Genomic DNA, 19,253 nt, shown 5'->3' on the forward strand with positions numbered 1-19,253 from the left:
CTTTCCATATTCTTTGCAGGATTAACCCAGTGCCTTACCCATTGGACCTTCCTTCTAATATGTGTATCTGGGGCTTAGCCCTTCCGTCTCAAAGCTGGACGCTCAGCTGTCGGCTGTTTTCTCTTCACAGTGACTCACCTGTTGATATCCTGCTCGTCCGTCCTGCCTAAGTAACTCTGTGCCCATGCTATAGCTGAAAGACTGCTACAGCGTGGAGCTCAATTGCTGGGAGGGTGTCCCTCTAGACATATCTAGATGTAGTCTTTGGGAAATACACGTATGAGTGCTACCAGCATTGCTGCAGAGGTTGAAGGGGTGGGGGGGTCGGCCTGTCAGTGCTTAGACCATACGCCGAAGACTGCATCAAATTGGTCTCCATGGCCCAGAAGAAAGCCCCTTCTAAAGATGATGCATAAGAAAGCCTGCAAACAGTTTTCTGAAGACAAGCAGGCTAAAGACATTAGACATGTGCATTCGTTTTCGTCCGAACGCATTTTCGTCCGAATTTCAGCTATTTTCGTTTTCGTTTTGACAAACGATAACGAAAGCACAAAATCCGAAAAAACGAAAATCCGACATAAATAAATGCTTTATTTTCGTTCGTTTTCGTTGTTACAACAGTTCGATATAGAATAGGAGATTGGGTCCTGCCCCAGGGGACATGTATCAATGCAAAAAAAAGTTTTAAAAACGGCCGTTTTTTCGGGAGCAGTGATTTTAATAATGATTAAAGTGAAACAATAAAAGTGTAATATTCCTTTAAATTTCGTAGGGGGGGGGTTGTCTATAGTATGCCTGTGAAGGGGCGCATGTTTCCCGTGCTTAGAATTGTCCCTGCACAAAGTGTCATTTATGCAGGAAAAAAAGTCCTTTAAAATCACTCGCGGCTATAATGAATTGTCGGCTCCGTAATACAGAGAACACTCATTGAAAGTCATTGATAAAAAAATAAATAAATAAATAAAAAAAAAAGCGTGGGGGTCCCCCAAATTCAATTACCAGGCCCTTCAGGTCTGGTATGCATATTAAGGGGAACCCCGCGTCAAATTAAAAAAAAAATTGACGTGGGGTTCCCCCTAAAAATCCATACCAGACCCTTTATCCGAGCACGCAACCTGGCAGGCCGCAGGAAAAGAGGGGGGGACGAGAGAGCGGCCCCCCCTCCCTCCTGAACCGTACCAGGCCACATGCCCTCAACATTGGGAGGATGCTTTGGGGGTCTGTGACCCCTCAAAGCACCTTGTCCCCATGTTGATGAAGACAAGGGCCTCATCCCCACAACCCTGGCCGGTGGTTGTGGAGGTCTGCGGGCGGGGGGCTTATCAGAATCTGGAAGCCCCCTTTAACAAGGGGACCCCCAGATCCCGCCCCCCCCCTGTTTGAAATGGTAAGGGGGTACAAAAGTACCCCTACCATTTCACAAAGAAAGTGTAAAAAATGGTTAAATAAAACAAACACACTTTTGAAAAATTCCTTTATTAAAAATAAAAAAAAGATTCCAGCGGCGGTAATCCACTCTTGCGATGTCTCATCTCATCCAGCGCAGCGATCCATCCTTCTTCTGTCTCCGTGGAGGAGACACTACAGGCATTCCGGCGGCTGACGTTTCTTATATACGGAGGGCGGGGCCACCCGTCACCTGACCCCGCCCCCTCTGACGCAAGGGGAAACCCGGGGTTCCCCATGACGTATGGGTGACCCCGCCCCCCCTCTGATGTAACGGAAACCTGCCTGTGTTACATCAGAGGGGTGCGGGTCACCCCTACGTCACAGGGAACCCCGGGTTTCCCCTTGCGTCAGAGGGGGGCGGGGTCAGGTGACGGGTGGCCCCGCCCTCCGTATATAAGAAACGTCAGCCGCCGGAATGCCTGTAGTGTCTCCGTGGAGGAGACAGAAGGATGCTGCGCTGCGCTGGATGAGATGAGACATCGCTGGAGAGATGACCGTCCGTCGCTGGATAGCAAGAGTGGATTACCGCCGCTGGAATCTTTTTTTTATTTTTAATAAAGGAATTTTTCAAAAGTGTGTTTGTTTTATTTAACCATTTTTTACACTTTCTTTGTGAAATGGTAGGGGTACTTTTGTACCCCCTTACCATTTCAAACAGGGGGGGGGGGCCGGGATCTGGGGGTCCCCTTGTTAAAGGGGGCTTCCAGATTCTGATAAACCCCCCGCCCGCAGACCTCCACAACCACCGGCCAGGGTTGTGGGGATGAGGCCCTTGTCTTCATCAACATGGGGACAAGGTGCTTTGAGGGGTCACAGACCCCCAAAGCATCCTCCCAATGTTGAGGGCATGTGGCCTGGTACGGTTCAGGAGGGAGGGGGGGCCGCTCTCTTGTCCCCCCCTCTTTTCCTGCGGCCTGCCAGGTTGCGTGCTCGGATAAAGGGTCTGGTATGGATTTTTAGGGGGAACCCCACGTCAATTTTTTTTTAAATTTGACGCGGGGTTCCCCTTAATATCCATACCAGACCTGAAGGGTCTGGTTATGGATATTTAGGGGGAACCCCACGTCAAATTTTTTCTTAAATTTGAGGCAGGGTTCCCCTTAATATCCATACCAGACCTGAAGGGCCTGGTAATTGAATTTGGGGGACCCCCACGCTTTTTTATTTATTTATTTATTTATTTTTTTATCAATGACTTTCAATGAGTGTTCTCTGTATTACGGAGCCGACAATTCATTATAGCTGCGAGTGATTTTAAAGGACTTTTTTTCCTGCATAAATGACACTTTGTGCAGGGACAATTCTAAGCACGGGAAACATGCGCCCCTTCACAGGCATACTATAGACAACCCCCCCCTACGAAATTTAAAGGAATATTACACTTTTATTGTTTCACTTTAATCATTATTAAAATCACTGCTCCCGAAAAAACGGCCGTTTTTAAAACTTTTTTTTGCATTGATACATGTCCCCTGGGGCAGGACCCGGGTCCCCAAACACTTTTTAGGACAGTAACTTGCAAATTAGCCTTTAAAATTAGCACTTTAGATTTTGAACGTTGGAGTCCCATAGACTTTAATAGGGTTCTAAAGTATGCTATATAGTTAGCTCCGTCAAATCTTCTTTATACATTGACAGACACCATAAGCCTTCCAAGACAGATTCGAACGTAATTCATGTGGATTTTCGGACGAATGAAATTTTTTGAACGAAAACGAAATAAATAAAAACGATTTTCGGGAGTAACTAAATAAATTAAGTTTTCGGACGAAAACGAAATTCCGAAACGAAATATTTTACTCTGCACATGTCTAAAAGACATGCATTACTGGATCCATGTCCTGTGGTCTGATGAGACCAAGATACATTAATTTGGTTCACAAAGACAAGTGTGTCTTGCCTACGGTCAAGCATGGTGGTGGGAGTGTCATGGTCTGGGGCTACATGAGTGCTGCCGGCACTGGGAAGCTACAGTTTATTGAGGGAACCATGAATGCCAACATGTACTGTGACATACTGAAGCAGAGCATGATCCCCTCCCTTTGGAGACTGTGCTGTAGTGCAGTATTCCAACATGATAACAACCCCAAACACACCTCCAAGACAACCACTACCTTGCTAAAAAAGCTGAGGGTAAAGGTGGACTGGCCAAGCATGTCTCCAGACCTAAACCCTATTGAGCATCTGTGGAGCATCTTCAAACGGAAGGTGGAGGAGCGCAAGGTCTCTAACATCCACCAGCGTCGTAATGTTGTCATGGAGACATGGAAGAGGACACCAGTGGCAACCTGTGAAGCTCTGGGGAACTCCATGACCAAAAGGGTTAAGGCAGTGCCGGAAAATAATGGTGGCCACACAAAATATTGACACTTTGGGCCCAATTTGGACATTTTCACTTGGGATGTACTTACTTTTGTTGCCAACGGTTTAAACATTAATGGCTGTGTGTTGAGTTATTTTGAGGGGCAGCAAATTTACACTGTTCTACAAGCTGTACACTCACTACTTTACATTGTAGCAGTGTCATCACATAAAAAGATATAATAAAATATTTACAAAAAATGTGAAGGGTGTACTCACTTTTGTGAGATACTGTATATGTACTCACCGGCCACTTTATTAGGTACATCTGTTTAATTGCTAGATAATACAAATTTCTAATCAGCCAATCACATGGCAGCTACTTAATACATATAGGCATCTAGATGTGGTAAAGGCGACTTGCTGAAGTTCAACTTGAGCATCAAAATAGGGAAGAAAGGGGATTTAGGTGACTTTGAACTTGGCATGGTTGTTGGTGCCAGATGGGCTGGTTTGAGTATTTCAAGAACTGCTGATCTACAGGGATTTTCACATACAACCATCTCTAAGGCCCCTTTCACACTGGGGCGGTGCGGACGCTGGCGGTAAAACTGCACTATTGTTAGCGGCACCTTACTGTCATTTTAGCGGCGGTATTCGGCCACTAGTGGGGTGGTTTTGCCCCCTGCTAACGGGCGAGAAAAGGTTAAAACCACCACAAAGCACTGCTGCAGCAGTGCTTTGCCGGCGGTATGGCCGCGCTGCCCCTTTCATTTCAATGGGCAGGAGTGGTGAAGGAGCAGTATACACACCACTCCTTCATCGCTCCAAAGATGCTGCTAGCAGGACTTTTTTTTATCGTCTTGCCAGCGCACCGCTCCAGTGTGAAAGCCGTCAGGCTTTCACACTGCAGTGTGAGGAGCGGCTCTTTCAGGGCATTTTTCAGGTGCTATTTTTAGCGCTGTAGCGCCTGCAAAGCACCCCAGTGTGAAAGGGGGCTATGGGTTTACAGAGAATGGTCCAAAAAAGAGAAACTAGCTGTAACGAAAATGTAAGCATAGGATAGTTTTGCCTTAGCGAAATGTGATGTGATCTGTAGAAGTAGTGTAATTGTAGATGTAGTTTAATTCTGGGTTATTAAAAATATAGTATTCTATGTCAGTCATGCACATATGTCCTTTCGTTAGCATTTGAAAAGGACAGAGACGGTTTTCTAGAATCGAAGTGACACCTAGGTGCCAATAAAAGTTAGAGTAAACAGATTGCCACCTTCCTGAGGCCTCAAAGAAAACTGCTAGTCATTTTGGCTACAGAGATCTGCAGGGGGCATTCATAAGGCCCCGGCCGGTCTGCAAACATTGATTAATATGAACAGATCTAAAGAACTTATTTTAAATAAGTCCTTTTGATCGCACACGTGATGGGTTACGTGGACATGTAACTCTGCATTTTTAGCATGTGTGGAATCCTAGAGAACCACACAAAACCGTTATATGGCGCCTGATTGCGGCAGGCAGGCATTGATTGGTACTGTTGCGATCGGACTGATGCGCTGGTATCGGAAATCCTATCCATGACCCAGCAATCAGCGCCAGTCTGGGCCAATTCAACTCTGGTAGTTTCAGAACACAAAACATCCTGTGGGTTGAGAGAGGAACACCCCCCAGGGTTGATTGGCCAAGGGCTAAATTCCAGCCCACATCCATATTTCAATAAATTGGGTACCCTGAGATATGGACATTGTTCTTCCATGAAGCCAGTTCGAAAATGGGGCGTTCCCATATGTTCCAGTATGCTTCTACTAATGGATAGACTTCGGTAAAGTTTATTTCTGTTTTTATCCCTTTTTTTATTTTCATAGCAAATTGCAGATTGTGTGTCTTTCTGTATTTTTTGTATCTTTTTGATAACCCTTTTTCTTTGTATATCATTTATGCGCTGCCCACTTTTGAGATATTAAATGAAAAAATTAATAAGTGACTTCTGTGTACTAAGCTAGGACTCATATCTCTGGAGAGGTCGTTGTATTTTAGTGCCTAAGTACTCGGTCTAAGTTACGTGCCAATCGGTATGCAATTGCACTGTGTGTTGGCAGATTGTAAGCTAACAGATCTTCCAGACAGAGATCTGTGGGTGTGGTGGCTCAGCAGACCAGTCTGCGGACAAACTGTTGAGTGGTGGCAGGCTATCGTTTATTGTGTGTCTGGTGTGTGGGTGTGGGGACAGTGGAAAGAGTGATTAACACCGGGGTTTAAGCTTGCAGGATAGCTGGAGGAACCCTAGAAGTGTGTAGTAATTGCTAGACTGCTCCCCAACCCTTAGAGTGCACCAGATTGTATGTAAGAGTTGTATCTGCCTGTGAGTGGGCAGCCAGCAGGATTGGAGTGGAGTCTCCCTCTAGTGGTGGCCAAAGGTAGTGCATGCTGTGAAAGTACCACAGCCAGTCTTACATGCTCAGTATAAGTTCCCCCTTTTTCCCTTAGTTCCTCATATACCCCAGTCACGGTATGCACGTCGCGATTGGCTAATTGCCATGGGCGGGCGGGATTCGTGACAGATTGGCGGCAGCGAGAGGGATTTGCTTAGTACATTAGTACATGGTTTATTCATTTAACCTGTGTACTAAAGGTTGGAAGCTTGTTAGAAGCAACTGACCTACAGAAGCTCACTCATTTTTGTTTTATAGAAGACATACTTGGCTATTTGCTCCCCACCCCCTTTTGTTTTTCTTTTCTATCTTTTATTTGGGCAAAAAACTTGGAGATGGTAACCCACGAGATGATATGCTGGTACAAGAGGCAATCCGAAGAGACCGCAATTGACCTCTGTGAGCTAAGAGGCATCAATACAGTTGGCAAGACAAGGACCCAGCTTTTATGTGCATTGATAGAGGATGACAGAGAACAGCTCACCTTGGCATCTAAACCCAGAGACCGTGCCATTCCAGATGACTATGCAAGACAGCATGACTCTGTTCTTAATCCCTCTCAGTGGGAAAAATCACTACAGCAGGTGAAGCAAATAGAAAGTGATCACCACCAGAGTGAAATAAAGCACCATCAAAGGATGGAGCAAAGAAAGAGAGCACAAACTGAACAGTACCCAAATCCAGCATGGAAATGCAACATCATCTCCATCTCCATCAAGAACTACAAGAACCAGAGCTACATCTGTGGAAACCTTGAAGTGTTTTGTCTGTAACCAAGATGGACATTACTCAAGCCTTTGTCCAAAGAGGAGGAGGCCTAGCCCACCAGCAAGTGTGAAAATTGCTCCCCCTACTGTGTTGCTTGTTGGGGAAAATGTAGGAGACTGAGCGGATAACCTGCAGCCAGTTACCGCTAGTAACAGCGTTACAGTCGGACTCCGAGGTATGGGATCAGAGGATGTCCTAGCTCTTCCAAGATTGAGAAGCTGTGAGGATGTGATCCCAGGGGAAGCCATGGTTGTCACAGGAGGTGGAGGAGCCATCCCTGCCATGCCTATGGCTTGTGTTTTGTTGAACCTGGAATCTGAAAGTCAAGTGAAAGAAGTGGGCAGAGCAGATCCCACATATGTAGGAGGCCATGCGGATAGCCTGCAGCTGGTTACCGCAAGTAACAGTGTTACAATTGGACTCCAAGCTACGGGATCCACGGATGTCCTAGCTCTTTCAGGATTGAGGAGCTGTGAGGATGTGATCCCAGAGGAAGCCAAGGTTGTCACTGGAGGTGGAGGAGCCATCCCTGCTGTACCTATGGCTTGTGTTTCATTGAACCTGGAATCTGAAAGCCAAATGAAAGAAGTGGGCAGAGCAGATCCCACAAATGTAGGAGGCCGTGCGGATAGCCTGCAGCTGATTACCGCAGGTAATAATGTTTCAGTCGGAATCCGAGATACGGGATACATGGATGTCCTAGCTCTTTCAGGATCGAGGAGCCCTGAGGATGTGGTCCCAAAGAAAGCCACAGTTATCACAGGGGTTGGAGGAGTCATCCCTGTGTTACCAACAGCTTGTGTTGCTTTGCTCAGAGGATCAAAAAGCAAAGTGAGAGAAGTAGGCATAGCAGATGCCAGTAATGTACTATCGGGTACTGACCAGGTGCAGTTAGTAGCCCGCTATGAGCCAAATTCAGCTCCCCTGGAACCTGCATCATCACTGGAAGCTGCGGATTCACGTAAAGTACTGTTGGTTGACTCAGTGCATGTTGGGAACTCTGGGGAGGGTCAGGGGGCTAGTGACTGTGTGCCAGGTTCTGGCCCTAATGTGTTTCTGGAACCAGGGCCCAGAGAGGAACCTAAAGTCACAATGAACTCTGAAATTAATGTTTTGTATGATGTAAAAAGTCATGATCTGTGCCATGCAGACGTTCCCTCTGCTGCAGTGGTGACTCCCGGGGCCCACCCACCTGCCCTGAACTGGTCATTGCCCACTGCTACAGAGGGACTGTCTGTGAAAGGACCCAATCCAACTGGGTTGGACCCTTGTGAACTTGGCCAAGCAGGCCTGAGGTCCCCTCACACTGTTGTCTCCATGGCATCTGTGGCAGATCACTCTGAGTCCCCTGAGGCTGTTAAGATTGACATCAGCCTGGAGGAGTACAGAGGTCTGGCTAACGGACTGCCAGTTGGGGATGGCAGGATGAGAGTGTACGGGGAACAGGACTGTGATTCGGTAACCATTTGTAAAGAAAAGGAATGTTTTGAAGTACCTGCTGAAAAGGAAAAATGTGTTTCAGTAGATCCTGGTAAAGACAAGCAAGGTGTGCTTGTAACCTTATGTGAGGCCAAGTCTTCTGTGGTCTGGTCCTCTGCCATCACAGCTACCAGTAATTCCATTGTGGATTCTGGGCTGTGCATCCCAGAGGAAGAACCACAGGGTGTGGGGGCAAATCTGACCCAATCTGACAGCCCAGAGGAACTCAGGTGTTGCGCCAACAGATGCTCTGCTGAGGACAGAGTAGAAGTATGTGATGTGGGTCAGAGGACAAACCCCAGTGGAATTCAGTCTTCTGTGACCTTCTCCTCTGTCACCACAGTTGCAACCCCTGCGGATTCATTGCTGTGGGTCACGGAGGGAATATTACAGGGTGACAGGGAAAATCTGTCCCTATCAGGGCCTACCACCTCAGCAGCTGCAGCGGACAACACCAAGTACTTTCTGGCTGATAAGTCTGATGTTGGCACAGAGGAACTGAGGTGTTGCACTGGCAGGCCTTCTGCTGAGGAGGACAGAGTAGGAGAGTGTGACATGGGTCAGAGGATGACCCCTGGCAGAATAAAGTGTTTTGTGGCTTTATCCTCTGTCCACACAGCTATGAGTATCGTGATTGAGGATTTGTTGCTGTGCATGACAGGGGAAGAACCACAGGATTATGGGGGGAAAACTGACCCCCTTTGAATCTGCCCTCTCAGAGGCAGCAGCTGATGACACTGCGTTCCTACAGGCTGATATGTTTGGTGTTAGCGTACAGGAATTCAGGGGTTGTGCTGGCAGGCCTTCTGTTGAGGCAGAAAGAGAAAAAGTGTGGGAGACAGGCCAAAGGGTGGAGGCCCTGGTACCCAGGCCGTGGAACCAGGCCCGGACCACCCAGGGATGGCCTTATGCCAGACTCACACATCTGGGTGTGCTAGCTAATAGAGTAACCGCAGATGGCCAGGGCCAATGGCTGAGAATGATGACAGCACACAATGACAAATTTGCCTGTACCCTTTCAGTCGGTAGTCAGTGGCCAGTGGATGAAGTGGATCCGCAGGGCAATCTGCTGACCAATCCTGATCCAGACCCGTTAGGATCAGTCAGAGAGGGGTGCGGTTGCCCTTTCCTATCTGCAAAGAGACAGGGTGAAATGTCAGTGGTGCCAAGCTTCAGGGGGGGAACCTTCACCTCCAAACTAGGGAATCTTCCATGTAGACGCGTTAGCTGATCCGTTTAGGCTCAGCTGTGTGTCATCTGGAAGGGGGAGATGTAACGAAAATGTAAGCATAGGATAGTTTTGCCTTAGCGAAATGTGATGTGATCTGTAGAAGTAGTGTAATTGTAGATTAAGTTTAATTCTGGGTTATTAAAAATATAGTATTCTATGTCAGTCATGCACATATGTTCTTTCATTAGCATTTGAAAAGGACAGAGACAGTTTTCTAGAATCGAAGTGACACCTAGGTGCCAATAAAAGTTCCCATTAGAGTAAACAGAGTGCCACCTTCCTGAGGCCTCAAAGAAAACTGCTAGTCATTTTGGCTACAGAGATCTGCAGGGGGCATTCACAAGGCCCTGGCCGGTCTGCAAACATTGATTAATATCAACAAATCTAAAGAACTTATTTTATCTCTCATAAAAGCTAAAATATTAGTGACAGAGAGATGAAAATAATTCCTTTTGATCGCACACGTGATGGGTTACGTGGACATGTAACTCTGTATTTTTAACATGTGTGGAATCCTAGAGAACCACACAAAACCGTTATATGGCGCCTGATTGCAGCAGGCAGGCATTGATTGGTACTGTTGCGATCGGACTGATGCGCTGGTATCGGAAATCCTATCCATGACCCAGCAATCAGTGCCAGTCTGGGCCAATTCAACTCTGGTAATTTCAGAACACAAAACATCCTCTGGGTTGAGACAGGAACACCCCCAGGGTTGATTGGCCAAAGGCTAAAGTCCAGCCCACATCCATATTTCAATAAATTGGGTAGCCTGAGATATGGACATTGTTCTTCCATGAAGCCAGTTCGAAACTGGGGAGTTCCCATATGTTCCAGTATGCTTCTACTAATGGATAGACTTCAGTAAAGTTTATTTCTGTTTTTATCCCTTTTTTTTATTTTCATAGCAAATTGCCGATTGTGTGTCTTTCTGTATTTTTTGTATCTTTTTGTAATGTGCTGCCCACTTTCGGGATATTAAATGATAAAATGAATAAGTGACTTCTGTGTACTAAGCTAGGACTCATATCTCTGGAGAGGTTGTTGTATTTTAGTACCTAAGTACTCGGTCTAAGTTACGTGCCAATCGGTATGCAATTGCACTGTGTGTTGGCAGATTGCATGCAGATTGTAAGCTAACAGATCTTCCAGACAGAGGTCTGTGGGTGTGGTGGCTCAGCAGACCAGTCTGCGGACAAACTGTTGAGTGGTGGCAGGCTATCGTTTATTTTGTGTCTGGTGTGTGGGTGTGGGGACAGTGGGAAGAGTGATTAACACCGGGGTTTAAGCTTGCAGGATAGCTGGAGGAACCCTAGAAGTGTGTAGTAATTGCTAGACTGCTCCACAACCCTTAGAGTGCACCAGATTGTATGTAAGAGTTGTATCTGCCTGTGAGTGGTCAGCCAGCAGGATTGGAGTGGAGTCTCCCTCTAGTGGTGGCCAAAGGTAGTGCATGCTGTGAAAGTACCACAGCCAGTCTTACATGCTCAGTATAAGTTCCCCCTTTTTCCCTTAGTTCCTCATATACCCCAGTCACGGTACACACGTCGCGGTTGGCTAATTGCCATGGGCGAGCGTGATTCGTGACACTAGCCAGTGGATGAAAATGCCTTGTTGATGTCAGAGGAGAATGGACAGACTGGTTTGAGATGATAGACAGTAACAGTAACTCAAATAACCACTCGTTAAACCAAGGTATGCATAAAATCATCTCTGAACACACAACACATCGAACCTTGAAGCAGATGGGCTACAGCTGCAGAAAAACAAACCGGGCGCCACTGCTGTCAGCTAAGAACAGAAAACTGAGGCTAAAATTCACAAATGCTTATCAAAATTGAACAATAGAAGATTGGAAAAACGTTGCCTGGTCTGATGAGTCTCGATTGCGACATTCAGATGGTAGAGTCGGAATTTGGCGTAAACAACATGAAAGCATGGATCCACCCTGCCTTGTATCAACGATTCAGGCTGGTGGTGTAATTGTGTGGGGGATATTTTCTTGGCACACTTTGGACCCCTTAGTACCAATTAAGCATTGATTAAAAGCCACGGCTTATCTGAGTATTGTTGCTGACCATGTCCATCAGTTCATGACTACAGTGTACCAATCTTCTGATGGCTACTTCCAGCAGGATAATGCACAAAACTCAAATCACCTCAACTGGATTCTTGAACATGACAATGAGGTCACTGTACTCCAATGGCCTCCACAGTCACCAGATCTCAATACAATAGAGCACCTTTGGGATGTGGCGGAATGGGAGATGCGCATCATGGATATGCAGCCAACAAATCTGCAGCAGCTGCGTGATGCTATCATGTCAATATGGACCGAAATCTCTGAAGGAATGTTTCCAACATCTTGTTGAATCTATGTCATGAAGAATTAAGGCAGTTCTGAAGGCAAAGAAGGGGGTCCAACCGGGCCATTGCAAGGTGTAGTTAATAAAGTGGCCTATGAGTGTACTAAAATAGTTCTCTACTTCCACAGGGATTGGGCAGATATGGAATATGTACACTTACCTTGGCCTAAGCTAGACCAATGTAACTATGCAAAAAAGAAAAAAACACAACTGAAATTCAGTTTTAAAGGCCACACTACTTTTCTTTCTGGTCCAGTGAGGAACACAAGATGACCTAAACCTTTTGGTTATACTACTGCATGTCACCTGTAAGCAGCAGTATACCTGGAAACTTCTAGACTTCCTGCATCTCTCAATAGATAAGAAAGAAAGATTTTACGATGGATACAAAAGTTTGATTTTATTAAAATGCATCTAGGACATGGCTGCTTAAATATCCACTATATAACCTCTCCAACCCCCAGCTATCCTCAGTTTTTTGTAACTATCCTTAGGTGATACACACAAGGGCAGCACAGTGGTGTAGTGGTTAGCACTTTCACCTAGCAGCAATAGGGTCTCTGGTTCAAATCCCGACCACGACACCATCTGCCTGGAGTTTGCATGTTCTCCCTGTGCCTGCGCGGGTTTCCTCCAGGTACTCCGGTTTCCTCCCACACTCCAAAGACACGCTGGTAGGTTAATTAGACCTTGTCTAAAAAAAAAATTGGCCTTAATATGTGTCAATGTTGTATGCGTTTGTAAGCGTGTCAGGACCTTACGGGGTAAAGGACCACACAAAGCCACAGATGGACTCTGGTGGCAAGAAAGCACCCTGAGGCAATTCAGTTTGCATAGGTAGTGCTGTACAAGTCACTCATTCATTCATTTTACTGTGTGCCTCTCTTTTTGATGGAGATTCAAGATTCTTCTATCAAGCTCTAGCGTAGCTTCTCCATAGCCATGGCGGCTCTCTCCTACAGCTTTCTGGATCGATTGACTCCTCAGCTGAGCCTTGGGGGCGATACCTGGACCCTGCCTGGAAGAAGAAATGGGGTTGATGTGCCCTGTCCATTTATTGACACAATTGAGGTTATTTATTAAAGGAAAATCCACTTTGCACTGCAAGTGCACTTAGAGGTAAAGTCGCTGTAGATCCGAGGTGGACCAGCAAGGAAAATAAAAAACAGCATTTTAGCTTGCACAGGATTGGATGATAAAATCAGCAGAGCTTCCCCTCATTTCAGATCTACCCCTTAGATTTAGAGCAACTGCACTTCCAAGTGCACTTGCAGTGCAAAGTGGATTTGCCTTTCGTAAATAACCCCCAATGTCTCATATCGAAAGTGAAGAGGTTACTCAACATGCAACAATTGTCATACAACAGAAAACAACTTCAGAAGTGATATAATGTGTTGAATTGTTTTCTAATGTATTCTTTCATTTTCAAACATGCGTAGTCTAGCTCTTATGATTTTTATTTTTTTGGATGTTCAAGTGCGATAAAAAATTTATAGCCTGCACCTTCAGTTTTTGTCGCTTGAAAAGTCTAAATTGATGTTCATTATGATGTACAATAAAACTCATGGGAAGTTTTCTGTTAGAGTGGTGGACAGGACATGGTCACATCCGGTTAGTTACGTAGAGTGCATATTAATAGAATAACTGTTCAGATGAGTCATAGTTGGGTTCCCTACGTATGACTATAGTCCTGCGTTGCTCTTGTCAGACACCTAAAACATTTTACAGGTTTATAGCAAGAGTTATCTAAAGTGGGGTACACACTAAGAAAATGGGACGAATGGCGATTTTCCATGAAGGTGCGTATCATGCTGTAACTGACAATGGTACTGACTTGTATGATAATACTCAAACAAAAAAGGCAAATGTTCTTTCTTGGGTGTATGATCTCTATGTTTGTTGCCACCTTCTCCTGGGTTGTTCTTTGCCTCTGATCATGCGCAATTTTCTCTATTCGATTATTTTTTTTTTTTTTTTCCATTGATTATTTTCATACTTTTACTGTACACATTGAGCAAAAATCAGATATCGGGGGTTATTTACAAAAGGCAAATCCACTTTGCACTACAAGTGCAAAGTGCACTTGAAATTGCAGTGAAAGTGCAGTTGCTGTAAATCTATTTTTCTTACATGCCCCCCTCGGATCTGCGACTGCACTTCCAAGTGTACTTTCAGTGCAATTTCAAGTGCACTTTGCACTTGTAATGCAAAGTGGATTTGCCTTTCGTAAATAACCCCCATGGGCCGAAACATCGGGCACCCCCGGCCGGTTCAATAGAAACCGGCCAATATTCGGCCCGTGTGTACTGGAGTCAGCCCGACAGAAGCCGGCCGAATGGGACATGACTGAAAAATTAGTTTTTTTGCTGCCTACTGACTGCCTGGTCCCTGATGGGGAGATTCAACCTCTCTATTGACAAAGACAGAAGACATGAGTCTTACAGTTGTCATGTGCGCAGGAGGTGATGGGAAATCTTCCAATGGAGACATGTTCCATAAAAAAATAAGATTTGTGTCCAGGACAGGAAGTAAAGGAAAATCTCTCTAGCAGGACATCAAACCAAAACAAATAATACCTCTACTGGTATGCAATGGAAAAAGACTTGTTTAACCGCTTGCCAACCGCCTCACACCGATATACGTTGGCAGAAGGGCTCGTACAGGCAGAATCACGTACCTGTACGTGGCCATTTACGAGGCGGCCAGCGGGCGCACATGGCAAGCTCCATGAGTCGGGTCACGGTTCCGAGGACTCGATCGCCATGGGGATATCCGAGATTGCCTCACGGGGAGGAAGAATGGGGAGATGCTAATGTAAACATCTCCCCGTTCTGCCTAGTGACAGTGTCACTGATCTCTGCTCCCTGTAATCGGAGCAGAGATAAGTGACATGTCACACACAGCCACGGCCCCTCACAGTTAGAAACACGCCCCAGGACACACTTAACCCCTACACTGCCACCTAGTGGTTAACCCCTTCACTGCCAGTGTCGTTTACAGAGTAATCAGTGCATTTGTATAGCACTAAATTGCTGTATAAATGAAAATGGTCCCAAAAATGTCGGCCATAATGACGCAGTCACAATAAAAAAATCGCTGATCGCCACCATTTAAAAAATAAAAAGTAATAAGAATGCCATAAAACGATCCCCTATTTTGTAAACGCTATAACTTTATACGCAAACCAATCAATAATCGCTTATTGTGATTTTTTTTACAAAACATATGTAGAAGAATACGTTTTGGCCTAAACTGAGGAAAAAAATAGTTTTCTTTTATATTTTTGGGGGATATTTATTATAGCAAAATGTAAAAAATAATGCGTTTTTTCACAATTGTCGCTTTTTTTGTTTATAGTGCAAAAAATAAAAACCACAGGGTTGATCAAATGCCATCAAAACAAAGCTCTATTTGTGGGAAAAAAAGGACACAAATTTTGTTTGGGAGCCACGTCACACGACCGCACAATTGTCAGTAAAAGCGACGCAGTGCCAAATCACAAAAAGTGCTCTGGTCAAAGCTTAACTTTAACTTTCAAAGCTAAGCAGGAAGTGACTTAATTGTTTTACTTTGTGAAAGGACTCACCTACCCACAATGCCCACTCACCTACCCATGAACATTGAGTGGCTGAACTGCATACTGGGTAGGTAATAATAGGCCCAGCGTGGCCATTTTCTTTCTCTTCTTGCTGGGACGCGTGGCCTGCCTACAGAGATCTGTGGGAGTGCGTCTGGAAGAGCCATGGCCTGTATCGTGCAGAGCAAATCAGCAACCACTGAGAGTGTCTTACCACAGTGTGCTGGAGCAGCGGTGTGATCTGACCAGAGGATCCAGAACGCCTGACAGAGCCAAACGATGGTCCCAGTCATCTTGCGGAGCGGTGCAGCATGACAGAGCTGGCTGGCAGCAGGACTGAGACCACCGGAGCGGAGGCATCCAGTTATCTAGGTGTGGTGAGAGGGCTGTTGTATACAGCACTTTACACACTTAGCCCTTGTACACACGGTCGGACATTCCGAAGGAAAATGTCCGATCGGACCGTGTTGTCGGATAATCCAACTGTGTGTGGGCTCCATCGGACTGTTCCCGTCGGAATATCCAACCAACAAAGTTTTAGAGCAGAGCTATACAATTTTCCGACAACATGATCCGTGTGTAGAGAATTCCGATCCGACAAAGTGCCACGCATGCTCAGATCAAATTCCTAGACCAAAGCTATTGGCTACTAGCCTGAACGTAGTCCCGTCGTAATGAAATAACGTCATCACATTCTGAACGATCGGATTTTCCGACAACTTTGTCCAACCGTGTGTATGCAACAGTTTCGGACAAAATCCAACGGATTTGGTTGTCAGAATGTCCGACCGTGTGTACAAGGGCTTAGACTAATCTCATAGCATTGTTGAGACCTGTAGTCCCACGGAACAGTTTCTTTCAATTAGACTATGCTCAGATAGGCCTCAAAGCCTAACTTCACTAACAATCGACTGACGGTGGGGGTACATTCCCAGGAAAGGAGTATAAGTGCATTGCACAATTGAAGTTACTGCTGTTTATTACTTTACATCATATTATCATCTGAAAATTCTATAGAATACAAATGCTGCAGTATAATGGCTAGCTGAAGAAAGAAGACAAGAGACTATATAATTTACTGTAAGGCTTTACAGTGTGTTGCTTAGTGTTGCTGTTACATACCAAGAACTGCATTTACCAAAGAAGGGGCTCTTGAGTAATTACATTGTGTTACATTGCTTTGCTAGCACTGTATAGTGTGGTACAGTTTTAGAGTGTCTGCATGGCTGTTGTTGGAAGTGGGACGGTGCCCAGTGCCAAGAGTTTATCGCTCTGAGCATTAGTCCCACTTGGAGATGTGCCTGCAGTGGTCATTTAGGTAAGCCTTGAGTATAGCCATTTACAAACACTCATCTCAGTATTGTGTCAAACTTGTGTGCCAATACAATTCTTGTACTTATTGTTTAACCACTTACAGACCGGACCATTTTGCTGGTCAAAGACCAGACCACTTTTTGCGATTCGGCACTGCGTCGCTTTAACTGACAATTGCACGGTCGTGCGACGTGGCTCCCAAACAAAATTGACGTCCTTTTTTCCCCACAAATAGAGCTTTCTTTTGGTGGTATTTGATCACCTCTGTGGTTTTTATTTTTTGCGCTATAAACAAAAATAGAGCGACAATTTTGAAAAAAATGCATTATTTTTTACTTTTTGTTATAATAAATACCCCCCAAAAATATATAAAAAAAACATTTTTTCCCTCAGTTTAGGCCGATACGTATTTTGCTACATATTTTTGGTAAAAAAAAATCGCAATAAGCGATTATTGATTGGTTTGCGCAAAAGTTATAGCGTTTAAATATTAGGGGATAGTTTTATGGCATTTTTATTAATAATTTTTTTTTTCACTAGTAATAGCGGCGATCAGCGATTTTTATTGTGACTGCGACATTATGGCGGACACATTTTTGGGACCATTGTCATTTATACCGCAATCACTGCTATATAAATGCAGTGATTCCTGTGTAAATGACACTGGCAGTGAAGGGGTTAACCAGTGGGTGGCAGTGTAGGGGTTAAGTGTTCCTAGGGGTGTGTTACCAACTGTTGGGGGCTGGGCTTTCATTTAGTGAACACTGATCTCTGCTCCAATCACATGGAGCAGAGATCAGCGTCACTAGTTGCTAGGCAGAATGAAGAAATGCTGTTTACAACGGTATTTCTTCATTCGGCTGCCCCGTGAGACGATCGCAGGTATGCCTGCGGCAATCGAGTCCATGGGTTTCTGCGACCGGACTCACGGGGGTCCCGACCAGCATGGGAGCGCACCGCCGGCGGCGCGCTCCCGATGGCAGGGCGACAAATTTAAAGTTACGTACAGGTACGCCCATTTGCCTGCCCGTGCCATTCTGCCGACGTACATCGGCGTGCGCTGGTCGGGAACTGGTTAAACTTTCTTTAGTAAATTTATATTTTAATTTACGTACAATTATTGTGAGGCTTGTTCATTCTCCTAGCAGGTGGAGCAGCGTATACACAGGTAACAACAAAAGGTAAAAATGTATGTAACCTGTTGTTATTATTGAAGTGTTCTTTAATATTGGGTTTTCGTTACCAACATTGTTACACAGCTGTGTCAAGCGGGTTGAGCCAAATTATTGGGGGTGGAAAAGCAGAGTCCAGGCCCAATCAATTACCAGCAGTTCCTTTGGGGGTCAGTGCTACACATGCATTGTATGCATTTTTTTATTGTTATATTTTTGGATCTGTGTTCATGTACATGTAGCACTAACCCCCGAAGGAGCTGCTGGTTATTTTTGGGCTTACTTTTTTGGGGATGTCCCGTTACTTGAGACTGACAATAGATCCATTTGAATGGATTTTATTTGCAAATGTCAACCCTCTGGGATCAGAGGGTTGGAAAGGAATCTCAGGTACTCTCAATGTCAAAGTCTATAAACGTTAAGGAACTTGCTTACTTTGACTACATCGAGAGAATAGCCATTCGCAGCTGGATGAGCACTCAGGTTGGACAGTCCCCCTCTCACAAGGCCTAGCAGCCAACAAGGTGCTTACTCAGGAACAAAGTCTTTATCACCGACGTTGTAGCAGAATACGTAGGGAAACTAAGCTGTAGAACACTTGTAGGATACCTGGATCTTTCAGCCCACTTGGCAATATCCCCAAGACCGGATTCTCTCGGTTACTTCAGCCCTTCCAGGCTCTTGTTAAGAAACCAACAACCTCACGCGTGGTATTCCACCTCAGAGTCCTTCCTCAGTTCCCTTGCCTTGGGCTAGCCAGCCCCGAGGCATTAAAGTCAGGTGGAACCGCACCCCAGGCCATAGCCTTCCCGGGGGCTGGTCAAGACGACCAGGACCATATACTCAGCACAGCATACTGGACCGGAACCCTGAACCACGTGACGTCCGTGTCTTAAATACCCTCTCCCAGAGGGCACAGCGGGAGGGTCACTCCCATTGACCTGACTCCGAGAGGGAATAATTCAAGCGCCTAACCAGACCATAGGTCCACACCTTCCACCAGAGACAGTGCCCCCTGTGGCCAGGCTGAACATCCCACAGTCCAGTCAGACTGACACAGAGCCAAATTTAGTCAAATAGACCCAAACTAAACTGTAGTTTGGGTAAAGCTTTTAATTTTGAAAACATAGCGTGTGCTCTTCAGGAGCCCGTCGCTACATACATATCC

Source organism: Lithobates pipiens, unplaced genomic scaffold (genome assembly GCF_037356315.1).
Source record: "Lithobates pipiens isolate NorthernLeopardFrog02 unplaced genomic scaffold, aLitPip1_a1.2 Scaffold_25, whole genome shotgun sequence".
NCBI lineage: Eukaryota > Metazoa > Chordata > Amphibia > Anura > Ranidae > Lithobates > Lithobates pipiens.